The following is an 8,918-nucleotide window of genomic DNA, read 5'->3' as shown; positions in this document are numbered from 1 at the left end:
AATAGGTATCCCAAGCAGCTGGGAAAATTCTTCTAATGTGGGCACCAACTGATAATCTGGGAATGTGAAGCAATGATGTTTAGGATCGAAGAACTGGAATAGGACTCTCATCATATCTTCTTTGAAACCAGTGGTAACCAAATCGAGGAGAGAACCATGCTTTTTGACGAACTGAGCCTGATCAGGAAGTTCTGACACTAAATCCTTGAGTTGAGGAGAGATGACTACAAAATTTATCCGGATAGTCTTCCTGGGAGCCATAGCCTTACAAAATAGAGCCAAGTTAAATCCCTAAGTCCTCGAAGTGATTAGTGCAATGTCATAATATTATGATGTTATGATGTTATGATGTTATGATGTTATGATATTATGATATTAAACAAATAACAAGCATAAGCAAGTCATACAACAATCATTCCTAGGTTTTAAGGCTTGCATGAGTTCCAAAGGTAAGTACCCTCCCCACTGAAGTTTGGTGGGTTCAACCTGTCTTAGAATAGTAACCGGGTTCTAGAAGGATCTCAAATCATTGACCTTTCCTTAAGTCCACTTCAGTGCAACACCAAGTGGTTGACCGAAGCTTCCCTAAAGTCCAATCTCAAAGAGTGTAGTATCGAGTCTCAACCAACTCCAGTCGGAACCGAAGCCAGTTATCTCACTACTTTCTAATGGCCAGGATGAGTCAATTAGGGTTCTAAAGGTCTGGTTAATGCTTTTATGACACCACGCGAATGCCAAATATTTCCTCAACTAACATGAGGAACATCAGGACATCCAAAGTGCCACATTAACCGTAGCCATCATTTTGACCATTCCAGTATACGCCGGACAGTCGCGATGATCTCTTGCTACTTACCTAAGGTACACTAGATCCGGGTGTAGGATCTTTCACTCAAGCATAACATACCCAAGCAATCCCTTAAAAATAAATCAGACAAATTGAATAAGTGATCTTGTTTTTAAGGTAACCTCTCTTTTTAAATAGTCCCCAGCAGAGTCGCCAGTTCTGTCATACGGTGAACTGGACTTTTTTGTGGTTTTAATCGCAATGTCGCGGTTAGCAAGAGTCGCCACCGACTTTTCTTTTATCCAATAAGGAAAGGTGGAAAAGAACAGGAAAAACCTTAATTTAGATTTTGGGTTCGGGAGGTACATTATACAAAGGGAAGGTGTTAGCACCCTTTGTATCCATGGTTATCCATGGGCTCTTAATTGCTCGATCACTTATATTATTTTTGTCTAAAAAAGTGTTTGTGAATTGTTTAGAAAAATTGTTTTGAAAAGAGAATTTAACTTTGTAATGATTCTTGTATGAATGTATACAAAGTGATTATCTCGTTTAGTTTTGAAAATTGTTTAGAAAAATATAACTCGGTAATGATTCTAGTATGAATGTATACCAAGTGGTGATTTTCTGAAGGTATTTTGAAAGGTGTGAGGTGTGAAAAAGTGTTTTAAGTTGTGAGCCAGAAATTAAGAGTTATACCGACCCAAGGTCTGTACGGGCATTTCCTATCCTTATGAGGGTAAAACTGTCCTTATTATTGAGAAATAAGTAGTTTTATCCTTTGGATGTAAAAGGGTCATCGTAGGGTCATCGATTGGTCATTGAAGGCAACAGTTATGAGGATACCTTAGCATTCGAAGGGACTATCATCATTTAATCGTAGGCAACATCGGAGGGTCATCGAGGGACAAAGTTGTATATTCGAAGGCAACATCCGAGGGACTATAATTTATTTTATGATGATTTAACCGAAGGGTCTTTGCTAAGGGTATCCCCACATTCGCGGGACATGACCGTAATATCGTAATCGTAAGGCAACAAAGAGAGGTCCAAGATCACTTATTCAAAGGCAAAGTTTTACAATTAATTATATAATTAGGATGAAACTCCACATTAAAATTATTAAAATAATATATTAAAAAATTAATACATTAGAAATCAATACATTAAAAATTAATTTAGGGTGAAACTCCACAAGGGTATCCCACAAATAAAGTGGAATACCTAGCCAATAACCTTTTCCTGGGATATGTGAACTGTCGCAACCTGAAAAATACAGTGTGCGAAAAAACAACCGGCGAAAGAAAATGACAGAAAAGTCGCCACCGTGCGTTATTCATCCCAAAGGAGGGAAAGGAAACGCTCGAAGTAAACCTGAAAAGAGGAAAGGAAAAGACAAGGTCTCGCAACCAAATCTTGGGTTCGGGAGTCGGTTATGCGAAGGGAAGGTATTAGCACCCCTACACATCCGTAGTACTCTACGGGATCCACTTTTGTAGTTCTTGTCTAAAGGGTGTGAGTTTATCTTGTGCTGTTTACCCAAAAAAAAAAAGGGTTAAATGAAAATGACTCGCGTGGATGTCGCATCCACTGCATACGTATCTCATCTGAATATGAGAATCAGAGTCTTCGTAGCTCGGCTGACCTATGGGTTGGGGGATGTGTGCTCGCTAAGACATCGCGTCTTATGCCTACGTATCTCATCTGGAATGAGAATCAGAGCAAACCGTAGTTCGGCTAACTACGGGGTTATGGATTGGGTTTTGGACGAACGACGTCACTACGCAATCTACCGGATGCTCGACCTTTGGAGACTTACTCGCCTGTAGTAGAAGGAGTAAACATGTTGCTTTGGGTTTTAGGGTTTGGGATGCTCGAGGGCAAAAAGGCAGTCCTTGACGAAGGAACCGCGCTACCTGCAGGGATATGAATACAAAACACAAAACATGTATCTCAAAGTAAAATGCCACCAAGGGGCTCAAACATTGCCTCCTATCGAGGTCTTCCAGCTAAGAAAGCGATATAGTATGAGAAAGGGAAAAAATTACCACACGGATAAAGATCCGAAGTTACAGCAATTAAAGGAATGTGAAACCCAGGGATCCTTCCAAGCTAAACACCATCAAAGAAAGTGAGTCAGTACAGGTAATCGGAATGAAACCTCTAGGGGTATCCCACAAATAAAGTGGGAAACCACGCAAGTTATCCCTGCAAAAGTCATGTGCCTTCACAAAAACTCAACAAAAGGGTTAGTGAAACAAAATAGGGTAACCAAGAGTTGCCCTCAAATCAAAATGTAACCACATGAATCATGCCCTTTCAATTCACAAAAACAATAAAGGGTAGGAGGTCTAAACCTCTTGTCAAACACATGCATCAAAAGGGTATCAAATTCACCCATAATACTTCATATATTTAGAGCATTCAAATTAAAGGCATAAAGATGATGGATATAGGGCAAACCTGATTGGAGAAGAAAAATCAAATGGCAGGGTTTGCTTGAGCTGAAAGTCTGTGAGTCAGAATGAACCTTTCAGAGTTGCCTGGAGGTTGCTGCAGAGTAGTTCCTAGATTTCCTTCTCTCACTATCTTTTTCCTCGTGGTTTTGTTCTAAGGAAACCTCAGAGTACTTTTGCTTCTCTCCCTTTTTCTCAAGTGAATCTCCTAGTGTAACTCCAAGTGTAACTCCAAGTCTAACTCCAAGTCCTCCAAGTGTAACTCCCCTACTGAAACTTCAGTATTTATAGACTAATTTTGTGGGTAATGGGCTTGGAATGAGGGAGACCCAAGTCCAAAATAATTTGTTATATTTTATTTATTTATTTATTTTAATTATTTAATTAATTAATTAATTAATTAAATTTTTTTTTTTTTTTTTTTTTTTTTTTTTTTTTTTTTTTTTTTTTTTTCAGGAAAAATGATGGGTAAATTTTGGGGTATGACACATCTTCTACAGCATTAATCTGATCTTTGACTATCTTTTCAGAGTTAAACCCCATGCAAGACTTATCAGACTTGTACGGTACATCGATCAGTTGACCCCAACCGGTACGACCACCATTTTCAACCACGGCTTGAGCATCTTTCAGAGAAATCATAGTAGGAAGAGCACGAATAACCTTGGGCACAAGGGGAGTTGGCTTAAGGACAGGACTGGTCGGAGGGACCACTTCAAATGACTGAGAAGGAGTCTCAAAGAATTCACCATCCATCTCGACGTATCTGAAATCCTGCACACTACTGACAATATACTCCTCTTCCCCACACACAGTGACGATCTTACCCTCTATCGGATACCTCAGCTTTTGATGGAGAGACGAAGCTACAACACTTGCCCCATGAATCCAAGGGCGTCCCAGCAAGCAGGAATAGGCAGGACGAATGTTCATTACATGAAAAGTAGTGTTGAAGACTTGAGGTCCTATCTTGATAGGGAGAACCACTTCGCCATGGACAACGCTCTTCGCACCATCGTAAGCACGCACCACAACCTCACTAGGTTTCAATTCAATGCTTTTACGATCAAGTTTATCGAGCACGGCCGCCGGTAGCACATTCAAAGAAGAGCCATTGTCGATCAACACATGAGACAAGGTGATCCCCTCACATTCAACGGAGATATGCAGAGCTTTATTGTGATTCTTTCCTGCTGGTGTCAGGTCAGCATCGGAAAAGCCTAGGCCATTGTCAACAGCCAAGTGAGCAACATAATGTTCTAACTGATCGACAGATGTTTCCTGAGGTACATGAGCAGTCTTCAAGAATTTTATCAACGCATGGGCATGAGATTCAGAAGATAATAACAGGGATAACATCGAAATTTTAGACGGAGTATGCCCCAACTGTTCTACCACATCAAAATCACTCTTACGGATGATTTTCAGCATTTCTTCCATCTCCCGCTTGGCGACATCTTCAATAGTAACTTCGACCGGTGTCTCAGACTGAGAAGGATTGATTACTGGTTCCTTTCCTCGAGTTTCAGGGGCGGGAGGTGAGATTTCTGGAGAGTAGATCCTCCCACTTCGAGTAATCTTACTAGTCCAAACAATGTCATTAGGATTAGCAGGATTATCAACTTGCTTTACGCCATGGATGTAAACATCACCTCCATAATTCCACGGAATGGCTTTGCTTGAGGAATACGGTAATGGGCCAGGTGCAGTAATGATTAGGGGAGCTACCTTGGGCTCAACAGTAATCTTCACGGGTACTCTAGTAGCGGTAATCTTCACTGGAACTTTGGACCTAGCAATCACAGATATTTCTTCAACAGGGTTTTCCACCTTAGGAATCTTTTCAAAGAGAATTGTACGATCATCCATCAGCCGTTGAATACCACTCCTCAATTTCAAGCAATCATTGGGTCGGAGTACACAGAAATCGCAATTTTCAGCACAACCTGGAAATAAACCAGCTTGCAACAAATTCCTCTTGATAATCAGGAGAGGAGATGCTAAGTCAGCTACATTAGTAATGTGAGAATTGTCATCCACAACATTAACAGTCTTGTCATGATTAGGCATAGGTGCAGTGATGACATTAGGAGTCTCCGGAGGATCAAATTCAATTTCTCCAGCATCGATCATATCCTGAATCTTATTCTTCAACAACCAGCAATCGTTTGTATCATGCCCGGGACTATCGGAGTGATATGCACACCTGGCATTAGGATTATAACGAGGAGAAGTAGTGTTGAGATTTGCAGGAGGGCCTCTGAGGGTGATTAAATTTGCCTTTAGCATACCCTGCAGTGCTTGTGCTAAAGTCATATTGATCTTGGTAAACTGCCTTCTTGGCCTGTCTTGTCTGTGCTGGAAGTTTTGAGATGGCGGTGCTGCAATCGTAACCGCTCCAACAGTATGGTTACGATTTTTCTTGTTATGACCCTTCTCACCGTACACAGCATTTGATTCATTCTTTCCCTGATAAGACTTTTTGGTGCTTGCAGGGGTAGCTGCCTGTATCTTTCCACTTCGAATGCCGCTTTCAACACGTTCACCTGTCAATATAAGTTCAGTGAAACCCGATGAGGAACTTCCCAATAGATGGCTGTAGAATGGGCCAGTCAGTGTACCCATGAACATGTCCACTAATTCTCGGTCAGTCATAGGGGGTTTGACTCTGCCAGCCAAATCTCTCCATTTTTGAGCATATTCTTTGAAACTTTCTTTAGAGCCCATAGTCATACTCTGCAGCTGTAGCCGAGTAGGCGCTAATTCAGAATTATATTGGTAATGCTTGTAGAAAGCTGTCGCTAAATCAGTCCAGGTGTGGATGTTAGAGCTCTCGAGCTGATAATACCACTCTAACTGTGTGCCAAACAGACTCTCTTGGAAGAAATGGATCCATAGCTTCCTATCAGTGGTGTACGGCTGAATCTTTCTCACATAAGCTCTCAGATGCATCTGAGGACAAGACGCCCCGTCGTACTTAGTGAAAGTGGGGATCTTGAATTTGCGAGGAATGATCACATCAGAGACCAGACCCAAGCTTTCGAAATCCAGACTGGGTGCCTTCTGACCCTCCATAGCTAGCATACGTTCTTCTAGCAACTTGTACTTATCATCTTTTGGAGAGTACTGTTCATTTTCATAATCTTCATCATCGTCCTCAGGGTTGAAGGGATCAACATTCTCTTCTTCCGAATCATCTTCTGTCCCATCTTCTTGATCCTTCGGAATTCTTATCTTGACTCCTGCAGCCTGTCCTTTAAGCCTTCTTCCCGGGTTAATGTAACTCACTGGTTTTTTGTCTTTCTTCTTCTCGAGCAAGAGAGCCTTCAGTTCCTCCTGCCCCTTGGATAAGTTCAAGATCATCCCCTGGAATTGAGCATTTTAAGCCTAGAGATCTTTGACAGTTTGTTCGAGGTCCATTTTTCTATTGAAATCTGTTTGCAAAAGGAAGACCGTGAGAACATTGATCCTTTAGAATACCTGTTATGCAATGTTATGTTATGCTATGCAATGTATGAAATGTTTTCAAGGACTTTTGGAATTTAACTTTTCGTAAACCAACAAAAGGAAACTTTTATTAATAATTTTTAATCAAGGTTCATTACAACAAAAATGATAAAAATACAATGAAGGCTCAAGTCTCCCAGGGACGGCTTCTTTTTGGGCGAAGATATGCATTGAGTCTTCGTTCCTCATTAAGCTGACTGGTGAGCTCTAACACTTTCTTCCTTTCAGCACAAAACTGGGCTTCAAAAGTATCCCTTTCCTCTCTCAACTGGATCCAGGATCTCTTCAATTCTTCGATATCGGTAGGCATATCTGGATAAGAAATGATCTGAGGAGTACCTCCTTCAACTCCTGGTTCAACAATCAGTGGTCCAACTGCAAGATATGGCATGACAAGTTCACGAGCTCTGGCGCGTACCCATATGAGATAAGGTTCCATAGGAATAGAGTTTTTCTGTCCTAAAGTGCTTCTTTTCACCATGCCCCAAGCTCGTACAAATCTTTGACGGAGACCTTGGGAATCGTTGTCATAGTCAACCACAGTGCCTTGGATAATTATTTCATGTGGACCATCTCTTCGAGCACAACCGAACTGACGTAGGGCTAAAGCAGGATTATAAGTAATACCTCCTCTTATCCCCATGAGTGGTACATTAGAGAATTCTCCAAAACGGTCAATGATGATAACATTTTCTTTGAGATGAGGACACCAACGGATGTCTGAATGGGAGAGCGACATTATCCTTTGAGACCATTTCAAATTTTGCTCATTCTTCAAGACTGATTGAGGAAGGTGCGAAATAAACCACCTAGATAATAAAGGTACACAGCACATGAGAGTCCCTTGCCTTTTCATAGTACGAGTGTGAAGGGAATGCAAAATGTCTCCAAGCAAGGTAGGTACAGGGTTATGAGTGAGAAATATCTTAATAGCATTCATATCTATGAATTGGTCTGGATTAGGAAATAACACCAAACCATAGATTAGCAATGCTAGAACCTCTTCGAAAGCCTGGACTTTCATAGCTTTTAGGAATTCTCGGGCCTTATTTATCAGAAATTTGGCAAGTAAACCCTTAACTCCACTTCTTGTTACCCAATTGGTTTCAATGTCGGACTTTGTCATGTGTAAAGCCGTGGCAACTTCTTCAGACTTCGGAATCTTTTCTAAACCACTAAAAGGTGTTTGATCAAGGATAGGTATCCCAAGCAGTTTGGAAAATTCTTCTAAGGTGGGTACCAACTGATAATCTGGGAATGTGAAGCAATGATGCTTAGGATCAAAGAACTGGAATAGAACTCTCATCATATCTTCTTTGAAACCAGTGGTAACCAAATCGAGGAGAGAACCATGTTTCTTGATGAACTGAGCATGATCGGGAAGTTCTGACACTAAATTCTTGAGTTGAGGAGAGATTGCTACAAAATTGATCCGGATGGTCTTCCTGGGAGCCATAGCCTTACAAAACAGAGCAAAGTTAAATCCCTAAGTCCTTGAAATGGTTAGTACAATGCCATGATGTTATGATGTTATGATGTTATGATGTCAAACAAGTCACACAACAATCATTCCTAGGTTTTAAGGCTTGCATGAGTTCCATAGGTAAGTACCCTCCCCACTGAAGTTTGGTTGGTTCAACCTGTCCTAGAATAGTAACCGGGTTATAGAAGGATCTCAAATCATTGACCTTTCCTTAAGTCCACTTCAGTGCAACACCAAGTGGTTGACCGAAGCTTCCCTAAAGTCCAATCTCAAAGAGTGTAGTATCGAGTCTCAACCAACCCCAGTCGGAACCGAAGTCAGTTATCTCACTACTTTCTAATGGCTAGGATGAGTCAATTAGGGTTCTAAAGGTCTGGTTAACGCTTTGATGACACCACGCGGACGCCAAATTTTTCCTCAAGTAAACATGAGGAACATCAGGACATCCAAAGTGTCACATTAACCGTAGCCATCATTTTAACCATTCCAGTATACGCCGGATAGTCGCGATGATCTCTTGCTACTTACCTAAGGTACACTAGATCCGGGTGTAGGATCTTTCACTCAAGCATATAACACCCAAGCAATCCCTTAAAAGTAAATCAGGCAATTCGAATACATAAGTGATCTTGTTTTTAAGGTAACCTCTCTTTTTTATTATCCCTAGCAGAGTCGCCAGTTATGT

Source organism: Lathyrus oleraceus, chromosome 3 (genome assembly GCF_024323335.1).
Source record: "Lathyrus oleraceus cultivar Zhongwan6 chromosome 3, CAAS_Psat_ZW6_1.0, whole genome shotgun sequence".
Taxonomy (NCBI): domain Eukaryota; kingdom Viridiplantae; phylum Streptophyta; class Magnoliopsida; order Fabales; family Fabaceae; genus Lathyrus; species Lathyrus oleraceus.
This window is presented reverse-complemented; position numbering follows the sequence as displayed.